Genomic DNA, 23,880 nt, shown 5'->3' with positions numbered 1-23,880 from the left:
AATGGAGCCAACCACAGTTTAGCACTATTGTGGCTAATCAAAAACTCACCTCTGACCCAGGCTGAATCCTGCACTCCAAACAACCATGTTTGAACTTTTTCCAAACCAGCTTCCTCCAAATCTCTGAAGGACATTCCTTACATTTTAATGAAGGCCACAAGTTTTCATTTCTCAAGTACTCAGAGACAGAATGAAATTACCACATATGGGAAGGATTAAAAAAAAAAAAGCCCAGTTGCTTAGCTGTGGTGAATTTCTAATGATGAATATAGACAAAATGAGAATTTAGTTCATTCACAGATCCTTAATGATAACTATATATGATAACTCCAAGAGAGGAACTTGAAATGGTTCTGAGAAAATGTTTCAAATAACATTTCATTCATAAAGATAATTTTATATTATTCTAAAATATTTTAGTGGCTCTTCCTGACCTCTAGAAAATCACACTTGGAATAGATAAATTGTCAAGCTTCATAAACAGGAGGAAATAAAAAGTGATTAGAACATGTTGATTTCAAATAAAAACAAACTTTCCAATGCATCCTTACATTATTATTTTTCAGTTAATTTTGTAGCCTATGCAGAACACCTGAAACTATGTTTAAAAATTCCTTGAGCTATAACACGGAGAAAGAAATTGTCATTTTACCTAAAGTGGTTTCAGACCTTAAGCCTATGGCTAATTCAGGAATTATTTTCATCCATCCTAAAATTCAGAATAAAAAAGTGCTATGTGTAGAAAGACAGAAGCACCTATTCTTACAGGTTGATTTGCAAAAATAATGGTGACTCTTTGAAAATGATCAGACTTTTTGATTGCTAAAAGTACTCCCATTAGGACTGAATTAGCAGGCAGAGTGCAGCTGAGGTGGTCAAAGGTGCATAATCAATGCAATTTATCTTATCACTTTCATGTATATGATGTCTAATGTTCTTATACCAATGGGCTGCCTCGGTATGTGTGTGAGGTTTAGAGAAGCAAGTCCAGCTCTGCTTTGGTTTACTCCTATACAGCTATTAAAATTGCTAGTTCTGTAATTAGAATAGTGTAATATGGCTAGTTCACATAACTGGAAGCAGTAGAAGATGTGGCATTTACTTTGAAATGCAAACTTTATTGTGTGAGTGCCATAACTTCTGTGGTATAATTTTGTATTTCAAACCCGTAGTTTGCAAGTTATTATATATAGAGACAGATGGATAGATAAATCAATCAATTGATCAAATGATCAATCTTTCTTTCTTTTTTATTGTCCAGGAAGTCAGGATGGTTTTTCTCAAATATTTTCCACTCACTGATGCCCTCCCTCTTGAGTACATGTCAGTGAATTGAGTCTGGTATTTCCTCAATTAAGATATCTAAAGTGAAAGCAGAGACAACCCTGCTCCCACTCCCTAATTTTGACTCTGCCAGCCCAACATTTTCCCATACACTCTTCCCTGTCTACTGCAGTGGCACCAGAATTGACAGCATGGTGAAGAGGAGCTGAAGCTCCATGCTGGTCAGCTGTCCTACACTCTGGCCTGCAAACAACCAGGTGCCATTGCTTGGGAGTGAAAGCACCTTGCCTTTTCAGGAGAGTAAGGTTGCTCAGACTTAGCCACATCCCCTTCTCTGGTTGCAATGCACCAAGAGTAACACAGCAGTGTAAGGAGGCAAGTCCCTTCTGTGAGGATGGGATTTACCCAGGGACCCCTCTCTAATGTGAAATCTTCATCTGTCATCATTGCCAGTTAAATATTCATTCCTGTTTTCCATCAGCAAGTGAGAGCAGCATGAGGTTTCCTTTGAGCTCTGGGACAAAAGAGTCATGGAAATTGTCAACGAAAGGCAAGAGCAGTTTTAAGAACAGTCCAGGTCTCAGCAATCTAAAATGCCAGTTTTCTTTTCCCCTTCTCTTCCCTTGCAAACTCTCTGCCATCCCCTTTTATCAACCACATGCAGCCTTGGGCTGTGCTGGGCTTGCTGGGGTCTGCAGGGACAGTTACCACATGCCTAGAAACCCCTTTCCAGGTTCCCAGGGCATCAGCAGTTATTTTAAAGGAGCTGTTTTTCATGACTTGAAAGTAAATAGACATAATTTCTAATCCCTTGAGCTGCAAAGTTATGGAGAGTTTAAAGCCTGCTGCTCCAACAGCAAGTTTAGCAGTCCATTAGAAAATAAGGGTGTCCCCAGTTATCTGACCTTTCAGGAAATTGAAGCATCTCTTCTGCTGACTCTTTCATTGCCCCCAGAGAGTCACTGATGAGATCCGGACGTGGAATGGAGGAGCGAAGGGGAACTGTGATTTACTTTTATTATTCCGGGGAGAAGAGAGACAGGCGACAGAGCTTCTGTGCCTTGGAGCTGTGTGCCTGCCTGTGCATGCTCTGACTGGGGTCCAACATAGGGCAGCAGATCCATCGACACCAATTTGAGATGTCCAGGGACCTGGCCCTCTCCATGGAGCTGTGGTGGGAGGCTGTGACTCAAAGGGAGCAGGGAAGAAGGGAATAAATGCCAGGAATTACTCTTTGAGGGCTGCATACTTTGTTCAGGCTGCAGAGGACAACATTTGGGATCTGTAAGGCACAGGTACATTAGTTCTCCATATGTGCCAGCCCTGGAGACATTTTAACAGGCTGCTGACTTCTGCCTCTTCTGAGGCTCTTCCCCCACAACAGGCTGCCTTGCTGACTAATACCACCTGATAGCTGAGCTGTTCCTGCCAGAGGTGAGGGTATTCTTGCCTGTATGCCAGCTAACCTCTGCCAGTATTATGCCCTTCATTGCCACTTCCCTCTCCTTCTTTTTCCAGGAAGACAGACCATTTTCATCCACACAACAGAACTGAAGATAGTCAGAAGACTGAAGCCAGGAAGACTCTTCCCCCACATTTCTCCTGTGCTTGGATATTCAGGGTGAACTATAAATCTTGCCTTCAGAAGCCCTTTCTGTAGATTTAAAAGGGAGGCACCTGCCAGTGGATGTTTTATTTAGGAAGAGTCTGGTGCACAATAATTAATGTTTAGAGGCTATGCTTCCCTGCTGAGCAGTAGCTTGTGTCAGGAGCAGTTCCATTTCCTATGCTGGGAAGGCATCGGGATCAAGGCGCTGCCCTCCAGGAGATGGGAGGTTCAGCTCCTGGCCTTGCAAACACCTCTGCCAGGCTGGCAAGGGATTTGCCATGGAGCAGCCTAATTGGATTAAACAAGCACTGGCACCAGGGTGAGAGAGGTACAGAAGAGGACCCTCAGTGTCACTGAGGGACACTAGTGGGTGCATTTATTAAACCAACATTGATTAAGCCTCTGACTCTCTGAATGTCCCAATGTGAATAATGCCTGCTGTGCCAAGCAAGCTTACTTCTTTCTTACTGTCTCATTTCCCCATGAACTTCTCTCTTCTTTGTCCTTAGCTGATGTTTGCTTTGCCACAGGATTCATATTCCTCCCTGGCTCCGTCTCTCTGGCTTAGGGGATGGAGATGGAATCAGCAAGCTGAGTTTTAACTCTGCCTCCTTTCACATACATTCCCCATCAAGCACATCTGAGGGACATGATGTGACCCTCTCAGGTCTCATTTTAGCTTTGCAGGACAGACAAATCTAGTCTGAACCCATGGGGTAGTCTCCTTAGAGAGAGAGGAAAATCTTTTCCAAAAAAAGATTCACCCATCCAAAATCAACTTTCCAGTCGTGTGCACACACCCATGTAGGAGTGCGCCACATGAGCCAACCTCCAATTCCATCCACCTGGCCTCTGCACTGACACACACCTGGGTGTGCATATGGTCACTCCAGTCCCCTGCCCAACTATTTTTGGAAGGAAAAAGATAAATGCATTCAGAGAATATCATCTAGCCACTCTACAGAGTTGGGGGTTTTAGTTTTGGGATACTGAATGATCTTTAAACACCTACAATGCCATTTTTAGTGGAATCAGCACTAGACAAATTTAAGGGAGGGATTTCAGTGCAAGTGGAGTCAAATCAATGTTAAAAGATTATGAAAAGCTTCAACCAATAAGGACAGGATGAGAGGGCCATGATAGTCAGAAGAAAGTGTAGCCATTGCACCTGTATTATTCTGCTATAAGTTATATAAACATTTTCCAAGGCCTGGTACCAAGTATATTAAAAATGATGCCAGGTTCCCAGGGCCCCTTTTCCTCCCAAAGCCTCCTCCCCTCTCAGCTGGCTCTTTTGGCAATGCTTTCAGCCTGGCTCTTCACAGGCGCCAGGAGGAACAACGGGGCTAAAAACACCCCCAAACACCCAGAATCTGCCCTACAAGGAGGGACAGGGAGCAGGCAGGGGAGGTTGGTGTTGTTTCAGCTTTACCATGCAACCAGGAGCACTACTCCTGCATTGCACTTGCCCAGAGGCATTGCCTCCTCCCTCTGAGCTAATCTCAGATCCAGCACTGATGATATTCAGATCTCTGTCTCTTTTTCTCTTAGATATAAAAGCATGTAGGAACTTACAGGGAGTCAGAAGTTCACAGACCGTCTGGTACTAGCTTGAATTGATGTGAACCTCTGCTGTGGAAATTTTTCTGGGACATGCTTTCTCATGAGCACACCACACTTTCAGTCTGGGTGAAAATACCACAAGAATAACCTTTCTCATGGTATTTCAGTATTTATTTTCTGGTTCCTGTCCAACCCTAAATCAGGAAGTGCAGAAGCGTGAGAAAATTTTATAAAAAGAAAAAAAGAAGTTAAATAATGGGTTTTAAGTCTAGAAAAAGTTTCTCTTCTGCTTGAGCCCAAGGCAAAAGTTTGTTCTAGTTTTGTTCCAACAGGTTCAGCCATTTTTAGCTGCTGCTGCAAGAGCTGTCACATCACTGTGAGACCATCAGCAGAGAGGCCAGGGTAGGCCCTGAGCGACTTCTGATGTGCTACAGACACCTTAGCCAAGTCACTTAGGCACTGTGAGTGATTATTCACAGCCTGTCTGTGAAGATCACTAATATTTAGCTTGCTTTGAGAAGTGCTTCAAGATTCTTGGGTGAAACCTCCTATGCAAGTTTAAAATTATTTCTAAAAATTAATGTCCCTGTGTTTTTTACACTTTACAAGTGTGACTGAGCCTGTATGTTCCCTTTAAGTCTTTAAACAGTGGGATCCTTTCATAGTGACTTAGGATATGATGTAATGTCTATGCATTGTTAACGGGACCAAAGTGTAATAAACATTCATTTTAATGAACAAAGCAAAGAGATGTAACTCAGAAGACCCACGGGGAGATGTGTTGTATAGAGTTGCCCTGTTTGCATACATGCTTTTCTGACTGCAGTCAGCTTTAACAAGGGTAAAATACTATTGATGTTAAATCACATGTGGGGTTTTGTTGTTGCAGGGCTTTTTGTTGTTTTGTTTTTTGGTTTTTTTTAAATGAGCCTCAGAATTGCAGGGGTGTTCCTGAAGACATAATGGCTACATCTTCACTAATAAGCTAAATGTGTCCAGGACTGTGGAGTGGCCCCAAGGCCAACTGGCAGGGAAAAACCCACCTCCATGCTATTGAACTCTCCTTGTCTCCAGAACAGCAGGGCCACATCTAACCCACCTCCTGGGAACTGGCTCTGGCTGGCACTGACTCCAGTGCTGTGCCAGGAATTGTTTGGGAGAGCATTAGCTGGCACCAGGCTCGGCCATGCCAGAGACCATTCGAACAATTAACAGCGCAGACATGCAAGTGCCAGGGCCTGGCATCATTCCCTGTCACTGCTCGATTTATTAATATCAAGTAGCCATGTGGCCTGCAGAGCCTTTATTGCTGGTGACAGTACCAGGAAAGGAGAAAGTTGGGGTTACTTTTGCAAGACTGGCAGATAGAAAAAAGAAAAAAACAGGCGGCTTGGGTTCTTTTCTTGTAAACTCCACATGCTTTATATGGAAATTATTAAGAGACAATAAATGTGGGAGCCTGCAATGCTGCCTTGGCAAAGCTGCTTTTCAGCCTTGTAGTGTTTTGAAAAAGGCTTCACGCTCAAGAGTGCTCAGTACTAAAGAATACCTGGTCAAACTCATTTTTCTTATTTTTATTTGAATAAAGCGATGTAACCAGGACAACGTATTGTTCTTACAACTCCACTGTGTCCCATGAAGTCCCTGGGACCTCATGGCACCCTATTCGTTGCAACTAAATAACTAGAACATCTGATGCTACTGCATGTAAATCCTTTACAAATAAAATGTCTTGTCTAAACTCCTGTGCTTCACTGTTGTTTGGATGATGTTCAGTTAAAATTAAATGGAGCTCTAAAAATCTATGTTCTTTCTTTCATGTTTTCCTAGAAAAAGTTAGCAAGTACTACATTGAAATCAGGAGGAATCTATATGTTCCTATCTAAGTACTAAGTATTTTTTACAGGAATTTCCTAGAATTAGAGAGAAATTATCAGTACCACATGTGTACAGCAGAAGCATCTCTCTATGATGTATGATTTGCATACCTAGGGGAGACCTTTAGGTTATCAAATGCTAAACATTTCTTTAATACCTTCTAAATAGTTGAATATGAGAAACCTGCCCATCCAACCCAACACTTCACATCATTAGCATATAAGAATTTCAGCCTTTCCCCTTCTTGCTGGGAAATGAATTCTCAGTCACTCAAAAGAGAAACTGCTTAACTTTCTTTTGTTGACACAGCAGTGGATTGGCAGGCTAAACAGGCTTCTGAACCCTTCCATTAAAAATAGTGTCAAGAAGTGGAAGTCCAGGAACAGATAGTCAGTCATGAAAGCAGTTTCATTTACTTATTTCAGTGTATGACCCAACATAGAGTCCAGGGCCTCACCAAAATAAATGTTTTTTAATCTACAACAGGCAGTTCCCCTGAGGAGCTCTTGGTGGAGCAGGTGCTGATGCTGGTTTGGGAGACCCAAGCTCTGCTACTGTTATTGCTCACTAGTTTATTTCTCTTCCTCCCTGCCTCTAGGCTCAGTTCAGCAAAGCAGCATATGCTTAACCTCTCTGATTTCAACAACAATTTAGGCACCAAAACAGGTCTGTAATGCTTTTCTGAGTAGGCATGTGCTGTTGGTCAAGCCAGAGGCTGTTCCATACCTGATTTCTGCCAGCAAGAGCTTCTGAGCTGCCTGAACACACACCTAGGCTTGAACATCTAGCCTTCATTTGGAAGGGGAGCCAGGCTTCCAAAAACTGCAGACCATGATCTGTTTTGTTAGGATTTCTTTCCCTCTGCTTTCATTCTTACCTTTTTCTGCTTTTCACACTGGGCCCTGGTTCAGCCAGATCGAGGAGCCTCATAAGCAGAGCTCACTTCAGCCTCACTTATATAATTTGAGAGATCCTGGCAGTACTGAAAAGCACCTGGCCTGAACTTGGTGTTGTTTCTAAATGTTAGTCTGAAATCTAGTCTACTTGAGCTTTAATATTATGGTATTCATGGCATCCTTTTCCTTCTTCATCCAGCGCAGGCTTCAGGACTTTTACATCCGCAAGCTGATGTCAGTGTGATGTCAGCAGAACACAAAAGAGCATTCCTGGGACTTAGAGCTGACCAGGATGGTCTTCTCTGCCTGGTCCCGGGACCAGGGAAGACTCTGCAAAGACTTGCTAGATTGCCATAGACTATGCACAGCCAGCTGGTGAGCTTCACCAAAAACTGTGTTAATTCTTGATGATGGCTGCTGCTCTACAAGGAAACAAAAAGCTGCTCTGCACACACTCAGCCTCCTTGCAGCACTTTGTGGTGTTTAGCTTTAAATGTGTTTTGCCCCAGCACCTCAGCAAGGTTTTTTGGTGCAATAGGAAGCTTAGAAGCCAGAGGAATTCATAAGGCCAGTCCTTGATTCATCCTGTAACCTAAAAATACAGACCGATTCCTGCAGTGGTTATTTTAGTACCAGACAGCAAACTGCTTCCTTGAGATGAAAAGGCTCAAATACTGGCACCCTCCTCATAAACAGGATCTTGAGGTATAGGGAGAGAAGTAAGACAATTTAGAGTGCACAAGGCTCACACAAATGCAGACATAAAAATACACAAACATGCCAGCAAGGGAAGATAAGCAACACAGCTCTTCACAGAAATTCCTGCCTGTCATTCCTTTTGAGGCAAAATAAGTAAATAATAAAAGTAATAATTTACCAAAAAAAAAAAAAAAAAAAAAAGCAATTAAGCTCTGCCTTTTGTTTCTGCTTGGCTCTTCCTGCACTTGAGAGTTACCAGTCTAAACATGCTCTCCCTGCCGTTCTACACCTGAAGGAATATGAATTCATAAAAATACTGTAAAGATCATGTAGTACTTTAATATAGCACCCAGTGTTCTCCTTGCCTCTCACCTTGGAGGTTGGTCACAGTTTATATAAGAAGAGATGGGGGGAAGAAAACTAGAGAGGTGTGTTTTCACAACACAGCATATTTTCTGTCAGATAGACCAAAGACACTCCAGGTGTGCGTGTTTAAATTGTAAAGCATTGACACTTTGCAGTCAACCCTATTGGTGGAGCTTCAGCAAGAAGGGACACATCTTTGGGGTCTTCTGATGAGATTTTATGTACAGCCCTTTGCCATTGCTCTTGCTGATGTCTTGAAACAATCAGTGCTACACTCCCTTTCTTAAATGCAGATTCTCTAGAAATATCTGTGAGTACTCCATGACAGGAAATTTCACTCTCCTGAGCAACCAAATAGCCAGATTCCAAAACGACTTTTCTGAAGTAAACTGCTCTCAAAGGTTTGACTCCCTACTTATTTCCACCACTGGGATTTTAAGGGCAGCCTTTGTGTGTAAGGATTAGCCATGTGTGTCTGGTGAATCGCCATTCAAAAGAAGGTTTCAAGAGTCCAGCTACTATTTTGAGGTCTGACAATAATATAGCTGTAATGCATGTTTCTTCCATGTAGAAGAGGGTAGTGAGAGTTTCCAGCTGAAAAAGTCCTTTGTCGTAATTTTCAACACCCTTTTGCTTGTGCTTCACTGAAAATAAGATGCAAATGAGTAAGTGAACCAGGAGGTGTTGAACCTGAAACAATTTTCACAGAGAAGTGAGAGGAGACAGTAAGGTGAATAGTCAAACAGGAAGAACAGGGGTATGATCTCCACTGTAACACCACTGGAGTCACCAGAGGTGCTCCAAAGAGGAACTGTAGTGGAATTCTCTATTGCAAGGATGCTATTTCAGGTGGGGATAACTACAGTTTTGGTGTTGAGCAGAATGACGCTCTTCATGGAGCATGGACTAGCCCCTGTACCTCTGGAGTACAGGAAGAGCAGTACAGCTTGCACAAGCATACATGACTGAGGGATTCTCATACCTCTCAGTCTCGTGGGTTGGGTCAGAAATCTCACAGGCCAGTTTTCATATGTTTACTCAGCTACATTAACCTTTCCTTCCGAGAAACACTGTCATGACAACAAGAGAAATTACCTTTCTTCACACCTTAGAAAGGGTTCGTCGCAAGTTTGTTTTGCTCTCATATTTGGGTTGGGCAGATGCAAGGGTGTTGTTTCTGATTTTATCCCAGCTGGTTTAGTCCTGCTTTTGCTTTTGTGTGCCTGTTCTCTTCAGCAGAGCATTCCCTGCAGGAATAAGGTGGCCTCTCCCCAGACTGCCTCCAAGCTACTGCTGACATTCATGCTGCAACCCATCCACCATCAGAAGGTGAGCAATCAATTACACATAGTCAACAGCTCCTCAGAGCAGATTTTCTAATAGCCTGTGAGAAATAAGAAAAGCACTAATAACTATGTCAGGGTATCCCATCCTTCTTACAAGAAAGAAAGCAGATGAAGAGCTTAGTGTCTCAGCAGATAGTTTCTGTCACACAGCAGCCAATAGCCACTTTCCATGTGCCCCCACAGCTGGGAGACAGCTCCAGATAGGGGGCAGGAGTGTGAGGGAGCCTGTCTTGGTTGCTTTCAAGAATGGATGATAAAATGGAGCTTTTCCAGTTAAATCCTTTGCTGACATTAGGGACAGGCACAAACACTCTCATGCTGACATCCCACCAAAGTCAGAAGCTGCTTCTTACCACTCTCCTGCTCCCCACCCCCATACCTCTGGCAAGGAGACCAGTGTCCCTCTTCCTAAAATTCAGTGGTGGGAGCAAGGGGGCCACCTGGCCTTGTCAGTGGTAGCAGGGCAATGAGCAAGCCTACATATGAGCACCACATTCACGCACAGCATTCAGAATACACTTACAACAGGGGCTGAATTTTATTGGTACGGACTCCCTCTGCTTTGGCTCGTCTCAGCTTGTGAGTACTTTTCCTTTACAATCTGCACAGCACTCAATCTGCGTAATTTTCAGCACATGCACACAGCATTTTCTGTGCCTGCTGCTTCTCAGAACACTTTGAACAGGCTCAATGAAAACACATTTATGCCAGTGTTGGCTTCTTTTGTCAGAGCAGAAATAGTCCAGCTCCATCCCACAGACCTCCTACTGCTCTGCGTGTGTTAGAGCCAGTTCAAGTGCCTCTCCTCTGCCCTGCCAACAAGCAGACTCTGCCCTCGCACCCTCTTGCTTTCCTTACCACCCCTCTCCATCTTAGGAAATAATTAGCGAAGAAGAATTAATAAAGCAGTATGGAGTGCACTCCTGAGGCTTCCGACAGCTGTTGGCAGCTGTTCTAGTGCTCCTGGTGCTGCTCCACTTCCCTAGAGAACCATGCAAGCCTTCCCTTTCAGGTGCCCCCAGCCTCTGCACACCTGGGCTGAGGTCAGAAGAAGAGAAAGGCACTGGTGCCAGCCTCTTGCAACACGTGGAAATTCCAGGATGGGGATTGTGTATTTCCCTCGGGACAGAAAAAGCAAGCTTTTGTGGAGTCGCAGTGCCCCACTGCATCACACCCTGCCATAATGAATAGGTAGGCTGTAGGTACAAGCTATTAATAGGCCCTAGAAAGTGCTACTAAAGCAGCATACACATCTGTGGTGTTGCTTGCCTCAGCCAAAAGTGTAAAAAATTATGAGCACAACAGCAGAAAAGGATATCACAGCCTGATGAGCACCTGTGAGTGATTTTGCAGTTTGAGAGATAATGGAGCAACAAGTCTGCAGGCTGCAGGGCTCCATGGCACCTGGACAGGCACCAAGGGGATATCCCTTCACTTCCTACTCTCAGGAGAGATGGCCAAAGGGGAAGACACAGCTCCTTTGCTATCTCCTCTCTACCAAGAGCCACTACAAAGGTGTCAGTAAATAGGAATGATGAAATTTCCTCCATAATTGTCCAAGTGAGTGTCAAGTACCCCACCACAGAAGTATGGCCAGGGAGCAAAGCCATACATTAATCTTGCACAAGGCCAGACCTAAACAAGCACTCCTAATTGGGCTGGGGCAAGGGCTTTGCTGTCCATTAGCTACCTGCTGAGCATAAATATCTTTGGCTGCATGGATGTACTCACATGGGCATGTTCATAGGCTCTTCCTCTAAATAATGAGAATAGACAAAAACATGGACTGCAGTAAAAGCCACAAGAGAGACTTGTAGCTGCAGTCCTGTAAGAAAGAGGATTTCTGCTTCTGGGCAGCTTAGAAGCAGTGGGAATAGCTGTTCAGTATAATTTTGTCTAATATCTGATCTCACCCATGGATGTTTGCACCAGGGAGATCAGGACTTTCTGACATTCCAGGAATCTCTGTGCCACCTTGTGCAGTCTGGAACATTCCTTCCACCTTGCCATATACATAACATGACATATGTTCATGGTTTTCGCTGATGTCATATGATTGCAATATCCTTATCTGATTAGCAAGTTGAGGCATGCTTGGCTCATGTTGTATCTCAATTAATTTTACCGACAAACATTGATGTACTAAATCCTGAAACAATGCCTACATAAGTCTCCAGGGCATTGTTTTGATTCCACCCTGGAACAAGGTCACTTTCCTCTTGACAAATGGTTTTTCATTCTTTATCTTTTCCTAGCAGTTGTTTCTTAAACAAGATTTTCACTGGCAATAAACAGAGTAATCTTCACAAACTGTTTCAAAATTTAATGTCTCCTGCCAGTGGTTGTTCAGAAGTTTAAAGTACATATTTTAATTTTACTGCTTGTTGAATCCAACAGCCAAATACAGATTTGATGTCAAAGGCTTCCTCTAACAACCTGAGTACCTTGCAAAACAGAGATGAAGAGGTAGCAAGCACACAGCCTCTAAAGTAAGCCCGATTGCATTTGCAGAATGCCGGATGTACTGACCTGAAATTTTCTGACTGCTGTCAGTGCCCAGGCTGCACCTCTCCAGAGCATTGCATTGCTCACCCTACACACCTCTATGGCCAGAGGGCCACACCAGGTACTGGCAGGCACCTCTCACCATGGACAGCTGGAGAGTCTCTTGAGGAAGATGTGCTTTCACTATTGCCTAACCTACTCGTTCATACCTCCCACCTGGACAGGAGGACCACGGATCCTTTCCGGGATGCTTTTTTTACTCCTTGCCTTATCAGCTCTGCTGGAAAAGAGTTCTGAACTATTCCAGGATCCTGGCATGCTGCCTCACCCATCCTGCCTGCTGCTTGCAGCACCACCCATCCCACCAATATATCATCCTCCAGTGACTATTACAAGCCACTTGTCTGGAGACCACGATTCTCCAGGCACTTACACTTTTTAAAGCTTTTCTCAGCATCCAGGGCACCTGAGAATTTACCCCACATGCTGGGTAGATGGAGGGGGACTGTGGGTTTCTGCCAAGGGGTTCAGCTCCAGACTTCCCTTCCAGCAAATGACCTGCAAATGAAATGTAGGAAAAGTAGTATCCAGATCATCATCTGGTAAAAATCAACAAAGCCCCACTAAAGACATTAAAGCTCTACTGGTTTAGACCATCTGGGAATTTGGCCATAGGGGAGGACTTAATATTTTTAGCCTTTATCACAGATATACATGGGAGAAAGGCTAGTGCCCTATCTGCTCTCAGCTAGCGTTACCAACCCCTACAGAGATCAATAGGAACTCCCTGCTCACATCAAGAGCAGAATGATGCCCTAAAATTAGCATGTGTTTGAATCAGTGCATTTTATCTTGTTTGCAGATTAGTAGCACTGAGCAGATATTGAGAGCATTGTAAAGCTAGCCAGTTTAAACAAAATAAGAATTGACCTAAATTTCTGCTAAGCCAAAACTGATTTTTTTGGAAGGGAGAGAGAGAAAAAGGTGTCCAGAAATACTCATGTTTTGGTTCATTTCATTATTTCATGCACCTATCTTCAGCAGACAAGAAATAGTAAAATTTCACATACTTGGACTTGAACCAGGAAGTGTTTGGCTCCTGTCCTTGGAATGGAAGGCTTCAATTCTAATTTATAGACCAAACAGATAATGACAAATAGGCTTTGAGTGGTTTATCTAAATCCTCCAAAGCTGTGCTCATCAACTAGCTATAAGCTTGGGCAACAACTTGGTTAGTCCAGAGTGTCTTGCAAAGACAAATCATATTTGCTGTGTAGTGTTTCACGTATTTCTGCATGCTGTCTCACAATCATATTCTAAATAGAAAAATTGGAAGAAATCTGGAGTGAAATGAAAGTAACATGCTTAGTCTTTATATTTATGGTGGCAATAAATTTCCTTAAGGTGCTGCCTTTTCCATTTAATGCAGTGAGTACCAAATGTGGGCTGGGTAATGGATGTTTTATGAATACAGCCTTGCCTTGAGCAATTGATTGCTTAATTGAAAATATTAAAGATTGAAGCAGGCAAAAATAAGAAAGAAAAAAATACCAGGAACAGGCTATGATTATATATCAATTTCAGCAAGCTAGCAGGTAAATTACCATCATAATAGAAGATTTAATATCATTAAATATTCAATAAACAGCCTCTTCCTCTAAGAACGCTTTTGTAATATTTTATAACTTCTGTACTTTACTGAAAGAAAAAAGTCCCACACTCTGATTTGTAGTTTATATTTCTTTAAACCAGACAAGATTGTTTTGTCCTTGTATATTTCTTTTTCTGTGGATAATTTTTTCCTGCTGGAAGAATGTAGAGGGTGTATGCAGAGAACTGTTTCCTCTAGGTCCTAGTGTGCTTCCTCTCTCTGCATCTAAGCCATGAGCCTAAAAAGACCTGAGTTGCCATTTCACAATGCAGAAGTGTAAGCACTCCTTTTTCTTCCTGCTGTTTTTTTCATCTAGCTATGCCTTTTTCTTGTTAGTCATAGAGAGGTATCTTTTTTTTTTTTTTTAATCTAATATAGCCCATGGGTGAATTATTAGAGATTCAGTGAAAAGCAAAATTACTGAGAAAGTCTGATTACTGATATGAGGTGTTTTTGCTAGTGTATTTATCCATTGATTCCACTGTTACGAATAATACTCATATTCATCATGCCATTGCTTCAAGGGACAATGTTCTCATCCAGGCTCTCTGTGCATTTTAAGTAGTTGGGGCATCCCCTGAGATCTGGGACTAAAGGACTAAACTTATCTTTGGTGTAAACTCTACAGAGATCAGTGAAACCACTGAGACCTAGGATGAATCTGACCCAGGGAGAGAGACTCTCAAGGGCTCCATTTAATCTCTGTCACAGCATGATTTTCCCCAGGAATCACCATAGCCATCCATCTCTCTAACACTCATAATAAATAATTTACTCATAGATATAAGGAAGCACTTTGCCTCAATCTGCTAATGATTTTAGCTCTGAAAGGGGCTCTGCCGTGCTTAAACCCTCTTTACACTGCCTGAGAGACTCAAAGTGCCATTATGGTAGAATGAGATAACAAGAAATGAATAGGAGACAATACAGTACAGTAGTTATCAGCATTTCCACTGCAGTTTTCAGGTGGATCTTCAGCTATTTAAATATCCAAGTGTGATTCATCTGAAGTCACCTTAGCTGCCTAGTCAACAGAGACCAACACTTCTGGGGGGGGGTCTTTTTGTATAACATATGGAGCCTAGGTGATGTGAGATGAATCCCATTCTTAAATATCTGTTTGAACTCAGTCCCTTCTCATCAAGCTTGGTGTCCCCCTGACACTTGCCTTGCCTACTCTCTCAAGTCACAGTGAAGGGGCAATGGAGATTTGGCTTCAGCCATCTGCAAACACCACAACTGGAAGCAGGATACAATTGCAAATGTCGAGATAGCCCTCATCTCCAGAGGCCAGCTTCCAGTCTTGCTTACATCCTGGCCTGAGAGCTGCTAAGTGTGGCAAGTGCAGCAGCAATCCTCAGAGCTGATGTCTTTGTAGCAGAGAAATGTACTTGCTGCAATCCTTTCCTCAATTGCACAGGGTCTGTCCTCTATTTGACTGACTCCCATGTTATGTATATTTGAGGACTCTCCTCTCTAGGTCAAAATGACCTGGATTGTGACTTTTCCTATCAAATGCTGTTCCAGTCTAGAAGCTTCCAATATAAGTCTTTCATGACAGCTTTGATATCTCTGGCTAATTTCCTCCTTGATTTGCCTTTTTTTTATTGCCCTAAGTAATTCATTTCCATCCCTGGCACTGCACCTTTTAAGAATTTATTTAAAATTGATCCATTAATAAAACAGTATAAAAAATGTATGGTTGCTGTATTTAATATTAATAGCCATTAAGTGAGGAAAAAAATTGCATACCTGCAGATGATTTGCAAACGGGTTGTGAGCCATAATATTACATTTCAAAGAGAGACATTGAGGTTGCCCAGTGCTTCCCATCAAAAAAGATTTTTTATTTCAGCTGCCTACAGATTTGTCAGACTTGTCTACTACAGAGATTCTTCTGAAAACAGACTTTTGCCTCAGAGTGACTTATTAACTGCTATGCACATTTTGGAAAACATCTCTCAAATAGCTCAGACATTTCTGTGAATGAAACAAGGCAGAAAAGTGTGCTGTCTGCTGACATTAGACAAGCTAAGTGCACAAAGCTAGTAGCACTGCTGTGGAGCAAAAACCAGGCAGAGACATAGCCAGTCTGTCTTGCAATGTCCCTGTGAAAATTCATCTCCTTCCCCAAATCTGGCCTTGTGGAAGTGTTTGAAGCTACCAATCACTGACTTGCTGGAACACCTCCGTACACAATTGCTTGCAGAGGGTGTGCACCAGCCTGATACCGAGGAGTCTGTCCTCCTTTCTGTGCATCACAGCAAGCCAGAGCTCCTAGAGCAGTGGTTCTGCCCTTCACCTGAACTCAGTGGGCAAAAGGATCACACCAAGGAGAACCAGGATAAGGGGTGAGGACAGGAGACATGGCAGAAAATAAGACTGCAGGCTGGTAGGCAGGGACCAGAAAGGTAAACTAGCAATTAAAGCAGAGTCCAAATGTGGTGAGGGACCAGGATTTAGTAAAACTGGGAATTAAGGAGCATAAGATAGAGAAAGAAACACTAGGAGGGGCAGTGCCATTCACAGAGATGCTGAATTTCCTACCCCTGGGCATTTCAATGTGTATTTGCACCTGTGTCCCATAGCTAGTGCACACTACAGTGTACCCAGAACTTCTGCAGAGCCATGACTTTCCCCACTGCCCTGCCAGGAGCCCAAGCAAGCAGAAACCTGGAGGTTTTGTCTCGGCTTTCAAGCACACCTCTCTCTTTCATATGCTGTTTCATTCTGGAAGAAGAAGAATAGGAAGGCACTGGCACTTAGGAAACAGCTCCCCTCCAGAAGAACTGCTTTCCCTCATCCTGATCGTGCACAGGGATCACACACCACTGGCCTTGTTCACTGTGTGGCTCTACCATCACACAGGTCAGATGAGCTGAGCTGACTGTCAGGGATGGGTACTAAGGGGAGAGAAAAGGCTGAGACCAAGGAGACCAACATCTACAGGATATGTTTGGTTTCCAGTAAGCAAGGGGTTAATGCGAATTGGAGCCCTCACACAGGTGTCAGAGGAAGAACTGATGGCTGTCAAGGAGGGAATACAGGAAACTTTCACTCTACGAAGGAAGACAGGGGAGAAAAGATGGTTTTCACTCTTGATGAACACAGGGGTTTGTCCATCAGTGCAAGGATTTCACCTCATTTTTTAACAAGTCAGTCGAAGGCCCGATTTTTTCCACACACTTTTCCATAGTGTAGACACAGCCCTGAAAGCTTTTCTTGTAGTGGCCTTTCCTTACCTGCTTGGGCAGTTGTCATCCCACCATGACCTCATGACCCCCTTGTCAGGTTCAGTGGGGAGAGAAGGAGCTTTATGTTGTTTTCACATCACAGAGACCCTGATCAAGCTTCAGCTGCAATGGCTGGGATGCTAGAAGCAAAAAAAAACGTTGTTCCAAAGATGGTTTATATGCCTCTGTTGAGGTTTTGTCAATCTGTTATTAATTTTTCTGTTTGTGTGTGATTATTTGTGAGGCTAAGACAGGAAAGAGCAAGTAGCGAGATCAGGGTGGTAGAGCTCAGTGGAGCTTCTTCCATGACGAGTCCCTGCAGTGCCTCATCCATGGGTGATTAGACCTCCTGCTCTTTGCCTTGTCTGGAACCCTCATCTGCTCTGGTCCCAGCTGTTTCCACAATCTCCCTAAGAAGAGAGGTTGCTTATTTATTCTTGAGTAACCTTCTCAGAAATAGGCAATGAAGATTTCCAAACCTTCCTAGTGATGACAGTGTTTTGTATACTGTTCACTTGTGATAGCAGCCTGAATTTAGAGGAAAACAGATTCTGTCGTTGAACAGCAATACTTCATGAAGACATACTTTAGCTACTGGGCTGTCCCATGCCATAACTCAAATCCATCATTTACCTAAAGAGGCAAGACTCAGCACCCCCAGATGAAGAAGTAACACTCTAGCACCAGGAAATGAATGGCCAGACACTACAAGATACACCTGATTTATTTAAAATATTAAAATGCTTGAAATATTTATACAATATTAAATAATAATTGTGCTCAGAGATAATTTCATAGGGCAGAGCAAGGTAAGTTGAGTAGACCTTTCTCAGCCCATGCCTACACTGTATCTGATATCCAAGTCCAAACCAGCCAGGTAGGAGCAGGCTTGTCTCGAGCAGCCAGATGGGGATGAAGTGATCGTGCCCTGCAGAACAGCAGTTCAAATTTGGCAAAGGTTTGCAGTGATTTTTTGCTACCAGAGGAAAACACAGAGTGTTTCTGCACAGAGTGACCGTCGCCAGTTCCGCTGCACGCCTGCTTGCCGGGGGCGTGAGGAAGGGGGCTGACCCACAAGGGCTGCGTGCCCCGAGGCCACTGTGGGGCCATGGCTTGTCCTGTGTGTCCAGAGAGTGGCAAACTGTGCAGGCAGACAGAGGGGCTGAGAGCCTTCACCCACCCCTCCCACAGCACAGCCCTCCCTGTGCAGCAGAGGCTTCAGGGCAGCGGCCATATATGGAGCAGGGAGCAAACATGGAGAGCATGACTGTTTAAATGCCTGAAGCCTGAATCGCCACCACTTTCTTGGAAGTTACGTGCTGCACTTCCCGGGTGAGTGGCACGCTGACAAACAGTGTGTTTGTCAGTTCTGAGAAACAAAAGAGAATGAAACCATAAGTTGTCGAGTTGCTCAACCTTCGCTGTGGTTTAACAATAAAAAAATGTGTAGAAATTTCTTACCACTTACTGCAAAGTGATGGACAAGTCAACTCAGGAGCGAGGTATATTGGGAACACCTTAACATGTGAAGGAAAGGGGGAGTATGGGAGCCAAGTTTTAGCCAGAGGTTAGAAATGTTGCACATCCAAAAGATCAAGACAATTTGCAAGGATGGGGACTGCAAGGTCTCATCTTCCTGACAGCCTCTAAAAGTCACCCTCCTGGTCCTCTTCTGCTCCTGCAGTTTGCCTGACCTCATCTAACCCTCAATGATGGATCTCTGGTCCTGTCCAATGACCCCTCAGTCTTCTTCAAACCTCAGAAGCTTCATGGAAGCTGCAAGAGTTAGATCTTCCCGAGCTCCAGTGAAATGGAAGAAGTCAATGAGAAAGGACCACAATGCAGGGTCACAGCAGCCAGTGGCAATGGAGCAGGTATGTGGCTGAGAGCAGTCATGTTTGCTGGCATTTAGGGAAGCATGGAAGTACAAGGCACCCTCTAGTCCTTCCAAACAAGGGAACTTGAAGTGCTCAGCAGAGGAAACAACTGACCACATTATCAATGACAGCTGAAGTCAGACAAATGATTGCTGAAGTGGAGTCCGTGCTGGAGTGCTACCAAAGGAATTGTAAATTCCAGAGTTGTCTTAATCTGCACTTTCCATGTCATTGTTTGCCTGAGATCTCTCTCAGAGTCATCTCTACATTCACCAAATTATCTGGATCAGTTAAAGATCTGTCATGCCATAGCTGGAAACTATACTCAGACCCCAAAATGTGAGATTTTAAGAGCCATGCCCTACTCTAAGTGCGAATGTCAAAGCACACACACAGCTGTGGAGACCTTCCTGAGCAGCCAGGCTGCTGCCTCAGGGAGGTTTTCTTCCTCTTGTCACAGGAGAAAAGAGGCTTCTTTCATAGTCCTCTGTGCTCCTTTCCCCAAACATCTGTCAGTGCCTCATGTTTTAGCCAGCTACATTACAATAAGAAACACCTTTCCAAACCTACCCTCACTTCATGTGTGCAGTGCCAGCTGTCAGAGCAAAACAAGTAGTTTTTTTCCCGTGCCCTGTGGGCTATGCATGCTGAGTCTGGTCCTTCCGGCCTTTTCTAGCTCCAAAAGACACAAGCCTTGGCACTGAGGCCCAGAAGCTGTCCTATTCTAGAGCTGTGGGAGCCTCTGCCTCGACGTGCATAGCTAACAAGTGTGTCCTGTCCTGCTTCCCCAGCAGCCTTGAGGCTATGGTCTTGACTTTGACATGACCTAGTCATGCCTCTTGCCTGACTCCTGCATTGTTTCAAAGGCAGAATCTGAGGATTTGCTGTCACTTTAAAGCATTCGTCATCCTCTACCGCTCAGTCATTCTGCCACAGGGCTCAGGAGCAGCCTGAGCGTGATGCAGCAGTTCAGCTGCCGCAGGGCAGCAGATGCAATCTCTCTCTTGCACGTTCGGGTCTTGTTTGCGGTCAAACCTCTGCTCGTGCTGCATGCAGATGGTGGCATGTGCCCACGGGAATCTGCCTAACAAATACACGCCTTGCCAGCTGAGAAGGAAAGGGATTTTGGGGTGGGAAGGTGCTGAGCAAGAGACATCAAGCTTCTTACTTCCCATTCAGCAAGCTGTCCAGCTCTACAGCCACTCTCAAAGGCTGTGGGCAGAGCCAGGCAGACACTGCCTGCAGAAAACAAATCCCACTTCTTTGAATATGGCTGTCGGTGCTCAGCAGAGATGCTGAAATTCACCTGGACCCCAGGTGGCTGCAGACAGCAGGACTGCAAATGCCTGGATGCAACCTTTCCGGTACTGCCTCCATGCTGGGGCTGGGCTGGCAGAGCTGCCACGGCCAGCTCTCCATCCTCGCCATGAAGTGGCCTCACACCCAGTGACCTATCCCTTCCTCCCAGAAGGCCGCTCTGGCTGTTTCTGAATTGCTGCCCGAGCAGCATGAGGCAGAACCGTGGCAGGGAAGGAGGCACAACGGCCCGATGTTATTGACTCCAGCCAGCGAGCGGGCAGTGTAATCTGTCTGCTTTTGTTCCGTTCGCTTGGTGGTGTGCTCTCATTAGCCCCCCACCAACAGTCAACCTGTCAGCAGGTCTGCGCTCCAACTGCCTGACCTCTGACTTCCACTCATTCTTCCACAAATTAATTTCCCAAATTGACAAATTAAAGTGCACAGTATGCCCAAGGTCACTAAATCACACTGGGTTCTGGTAAATGTCAACTAGCGTCGAGGGGAGAAAAGAAAAAAAAAAAATAAGGAAAAATAGGGGGAGGGAAGGGATAGAGGGTACAAAGGGATAAAAGGAAAAAATACCATATTTGTTTGAAAGAAATGGACAAAAACTCTGAAATGTACTTTCCAATTTGCAGGGGATGATGCTGTGTGAGAGGCTGTCAGCCTCCAAACAAATGGAGGCTGACAGCTCACCCAGCACACAAGAAAGGCTGAAACATGGTGGGTCAGATCTCTGTGCTCCATCAGGTCACCCTGACGTCTTCCCAAAATGGCCTTGGCTGGCCCACAAAAATGGTGAAACTGTGAAGCCCAGGCTGGGTCTCATCTCATTTGCAGTGCCACCACATTGACACATTGCAGCTGGGTTTTACCTGATTCCTGTCAGTCAAATGGGACTGCCAGCCAGAGTCTGGGCACAGATGTTAGGAAAGCCAGTGCACACAGATACCTGAGGAGAGGGCAGAAGTGCAGACTGACATTGGGAAGCCCCCAGGAGTGAAGAGCATTTGCCATTGCACCAAGCCCCATTGAGCCTCAGTTGCCAGCCAGCAAGACGTGGCCACAAGGAACCTGCAGGAACATCAACCCCATGACCCTGCTGCCACTGTCACCACGTTGCACAATCTTCCCCAAAGACCAAATTAATGCCTTTCTGCCATACTCTGCCCATGAGTGACCATAAACCCTGCAATCCTCAGTGTATCCACGATCAGTTTGTATTTGTTCATTTGCCAGCATTGTCTCTGAACTCATGCTTTCCTCTCCACTACATTTACCCACAGAAGTGGGTATTTAGAGAAAGCTGCTGTGTCATCTCGCAGCTGCCACTCACTGGTTGATGGAGACCAGAGCTGATATGATCCTCTGATGCTCCTAATAGCCTGTCTCTGCACCTGCGCTGCCAGGGCTTCATCTTTCTTTACCACAGCAGACAGCAGTGCTCCAGGGGAGATCTCACTCCTCTCCAGTGGCATTAATACTTCACTGCCTCTTGGGAAGGCTGTGACTCACATACCCTACACTCACATTTGTCTTTTTCATGCTGGCATGATATCTCTGCTTCTTAGTTATCCCATCAACTAATACACCCAGGTCTTTCTCTTCTATGCTTGTTTTGAGCTGATAAGCTTTCAGCTTATAGTGGAAATTCGTGTTATTAGTCCCTAAGTGCATGACCTTGCACTCTGTAATATTGAATTTCATCCCATTTCTATTAGTCCAGCCCTCAAGGTCAGTTAGTGCTTCCTGTATCATACCCTGATCTTGCATAATAACTATGGTCTCAAACTTGCTGTCATCTACAAATTTCATTCACACACTCCTACATTCCATCATGAGGCCATACTGAAAATATTAAGCAGAATCAGACCCAAGATTATTCCTTGAACAACTGCACAAGCAGTCCCCTCCTCCAGCTTGATCATTCCCACACCATCATCGCTTGTATCATCCCTTCTTTAGCCAGACCTCCACACACTGTTCTTCTGCTTAACCCCATCATCCCCCATTGAATTAATAATTTCCCATGTGGCATCATATCAAATGCTTTGCTGATAGTCAGATTAGCCACGTTTCCTTTACAAGGAAAATCAATTAGCTTTCTTTGATAAGATATCAGATTCTTCTGGCACAATTCACCTTTGACAAAACCAGGCAGCATACAATCTCGCTTTTTATTTGTGTCCTTTTTTCTGTTCTGTATGGACCCCAAAGATTTTTGAGTTGCGCAGAGTGCTCATGAAAGCACACTTGCTGTGCAGACACAAGCAGTGATTGTTATTCCATTAATGGTGGTTTCATCTAGGAGGACACAAGAAAGAAAGTGCCACAGTTGCAGTGATCCTTCCTCTGTCCTGCTTTCTGCAGCCCTTCCCCTTCTACAGTAGGGACGTAGCAGCATTTGGCATAGCCCCTGTCCAAATTAAGGTATTGTACATAGTGAAGAATTTGCCTACACAACCAAAAACTGGTGTTCATTAAAAACACTAAAGAGCAGACTAAGACTAGACAGTCCTGTTCCATTCTCCCTGCACATGGCACTTCGTGGTCCTGCTGAAATCCCTGAGACTGTTCATGGAGTAAACTCTATTACTCTATAAACTGGGATCAGTGGCTGCCATCTGGAGAAATTTTATGGCTTGTCTGAGTTGTTTCTATGATCACTACGGACAGAGGTCAGCAAATATGAGCACTCAGCCTACATTTGTTATCTTCATTGTTTTTGTTGCTTATCAGAGCATTCTCCCAAGGAGTTATGCTTTTAATAGGCTCCACTGTAGGGTTGTCCCTTAACAGACATATAGTCAATGCCATCCTACCATTCAGGAAGTCAATGAGAAGTGGGGAACTGAGGTTTTACTCTTGCTGCATCAAGGCAAAACCATCAGTCAGCAATTACTTGAAACAATTTTGTGATTGTGTAGGGCTAAGTTCTGCACAGCCCTTTTATTTCCTGTATTGGGAAAGAGGTACAGGACAAGACTTAGGGCACTGACACCATAGGCACGATATGAAGTGTTGTAATCCTGGTGAGCACAGGTTATTCCATGGTTGCATTGTGGTTCTATGAAAAGGATCCCTGCATCATTCACTCTGTAAGCAAAGGACAGGGAGAAATGACAGCTCTTATCCGCTCCCATCTTCTCCTTCTCAGGCATCCTGACAGCGCGAGGGAAAAGTTGGGTCTTCTGCCTCCGAGGTGAAGCAATGCTTCTTGAAGGAAAGCGTGGCAATACATTATCTTAAGTCTTAGAGGGCAACACTATGGTTTTGAACAGAAATCCCTCTGGGTGCCCCCTGCCCACCAAGTCTCTCCTCTAACTTGCAGGAGGGTAGGCATCTATTGCTTCTCTCTGTCATGGGCAGTTGGAGCTACATAGGGAGGGACAAAGACTCCACCTGTCAATGCTCAACATTTGCTGTAGCAAGAAAACTAATCAGTCAAATAGTTCTGTATATATTTATGTGTTTGGATAAAAGATGGAATCTTCCTATTACATGTTTGAGGGGAATTCTTATGCACCTTGACTCCCTTGCACCGGCACGTAATCTGGGTTAAAGATCAGCAGAATAAACTCCTAGTCCTAACTCATCTGAGCATGGTTGGGCAGGTATGAATCTGTGCATTTCACATGGAAACTCCTTTCTTCTTCCCTGCTCCCACATGGTAA

This window comes from Anomalospiza imberbis, chromosome 3 (genome assembly GCF_031753505.1).
Source record: "Anomalospiza imberbis isolate Cuckoo-Finch-1a 21T00152 chromosome 3, ASM3175350v1, whole genome shotgun sequence".
In the NCBI taxonomy this organism is placed as follows: Eukaryota; Metazoa; Chordata; class Aves; order Passeriformes; family Viduidae; genus Anomalospiza; species Anomalospiza imberbis.
Note: the sequence above shows the minus strand (reverse complement) of the source record.